This window comes from Babylonia areolata, chromosome 4 (assembly GCF_041734735.1).
Source record: "Babylonia areolata isolate BAREFJ2019XMU chromosome 4, ASM4173473v1, whole genome shotgun sequence".
NCBI classification, from domain to species: domain Eukaryota; kingdom Metazoa; phylum Mollusca; class Gastropoda; order Neogastropoda; family Buccinidae; genus Babylonia; species Babylonia areolata.
This window is the reverse complement of record NC_134879.1, coordinates 43,248,658-43,251,157: the sequence shown is the minus strand read 5'-3', so window position 1 is coordinate 43,251,157 and position 2,500 is coordinate 43,248,658.

Genomic DNA, 2,500 nt, shown 5'->3' with positions numbered 1-2,500 from the left:
GAACGTGAGGCTCGCCTCGCCCTTTCTCCTCAGTCTGGCTGGGAAACCGGACTGAGCGCCTGGTCTGTCAGACGGTGGACGAAAAACTGATGTGAATTGTTAGGTTACCTTCCCCCCACTGTCCCCCCACAGGTCTGTCCTCATCTGGGTCATGTGTGGATCAGATTATGGAAGAGTGCTAAAACAAAAAGAAAACACTGGACATGATGAAGTATATAAAAATAACAACAACAATAACGTGGAGCTATGAGATCAATCAGGTGCTCTGTAACTGCACAATAGACATTGACTCATGATCGTTATCATCATTTTCAGCCCATAATTGAAACACATCATATAAGTGGGGTATATCGCAAAATATATTGACATATCAGCCGAAAAGAGATTAGTCAGTTGATTTATCCTTCTACATATGTGTCAGTGTATGTGTCACACAACAGAGCTCTCACCAGAGAGAAGGATTACAATGGAATCATTCAGTTCCAGTGACAAAGAAGTGTCAAAGCATACGAACTGACTGGAATGATTCAGATGCACAACACATGGTAGATAGATGGGAGACTGATACGAAAATGTAGAAACAAAACGTTGAGAAAAGAAATAGAGGTGTGCCTGTGTTGTAGGGGACTCTTTACATCCCCAAAGATGCAGCTGTGACTTCATCAGTCTGTTGGTGTGCAGAAAAAAAAACATGAAGCACTTCGAAAGAGATCTCGAGAACTGTCAACAGTTAGAAACCAGATGTACACAAACTGTACATCAACTACTTTCCTCAGTTTGCTTCCTTACGTACCTGGGTGACTGGCCTGTAAATACCCTTTTCTTTTTCCTTTCTTATATTTTTCTCTTTTTTTTATGATGATAAGGATATTTTTAAGCGCGAGGGTCATTTGCACAACAGGTTGCCTACCTAGGTAGAGCCGACTGACAGCTGCCACTGGGCGCTCATCATTCGTTTCCAGTGTCATTCAGTCATGTTTCAGTCACGCACACATACACACTCATATAGACATGTAACATTTTATGTGTTTGACAGTTTTGATTGTATACCCCGCCATATAGGCAACCATACTCCATTTTCTGGGGTGTGCATGCTGGGTATGTTCTTGTTTCCATAACCCACCAAACGCTGACATGGATTTCAAGAACTTTAAGATGTATAACTGATCTTCTGCGTGCGTATACACTCGAGTTAAACACCGTTTTTTTCTGATTTTATTCATCATTTGACTCGCTTATTCGCAGCCTCTTTTTACATCTTGATCTCTCTCTGTTTTTTTTCCTTGCCACAAATTTTTACTCTTCAGTTCTGTGTAGGAATGATTATTAATATTACAATTTCTGCAAACAGTCAGCCATAATGATAGTCTACTTTTGTGTAAGTAGCTATCTACAAACTCACTAAGTTCTGTGTTTCACAGTTACCTTTTTTCGGTTTTTTTTTTTTATGAATTGCTTCTTCAATTCCTGCTCTGCAAAAGGCGGACAATTGGAGCTATTTCATTAAGTTTTTTTATTATTATTATCTCATCACTTTTGAGGACACGATTGCCCCCTTTCCCTTGAGGACCGCATGCTGACAGTGATCTTCAGCACGTGAAACACGTTCAACAGTAGGGTGCACGCACAGGCACATGATCTGGATTTCTGGATGTCTTTCAACTACGCTCCACACTCATTCGGTCACATGTTTCACAGTACTTTTTACGGGGGCCTTTGCTGTTAGACTGCCTGTGAAGGAGAAAAGTTGTAAACTGTCGCGGAGCTGCGAAGGAGGAAGGTGGCAGAATGGTTAAGGTGCTCGTCTGCCTGTGTTGGGAACGTGAGGCTCGCCTCGCCCTTTCTCCTCAGTCTGGCTGGGAAACCGGACTGAGCGCCTGGTCTGTCAGACGGTGGACGAAAAGCTGATGTAAATTGTTAGGTTCCCTTCCCCCTACTGTCCCCCCACAGGTCTGTCCTCACCTGGGTCATGTGTGGATCAGATTATGGAAGAGTGCTAAAACAAAAAGAAAACACTGGACATGATGAAGTAAGAAAACACCATGGAGCTATGAGATCAATCAGGTGCACTGTAACTGCACGATAAATATTGACTCATGATCGTTATCATCACTGGGAACCAATAAGTTCAAAATCTGAAGGAAGCTGACAAAGAATTTTAAAAAAATGTTAGAAAAAAAAGAGAAGAAGAAAAGAGGTGAGTGTACAGTTGGGGACGATATACATCTCCAAACAAACTGTGCTGACTTCATGAATATCTGCTTTGCAGAAAAAAGTATGAAGCAGCTGTGGTAAATGTGCAACTGAAAACAGGAGAAAAAGCTGTCTCTCCTCAGTTCGATTCTCAGCATAACTCGGTGAGCGGCCTCCTGACAGCCACCCCCTTTATTTTTTCATTGTCTTGAATTGCAAAAAATTCCATGTATGTCTTTTTTTGTTTTGGTTTGTTTTGGGGGTCATTCTTCTCTATCTTCTTCCATCTCGCTCTGAACATTCCTCT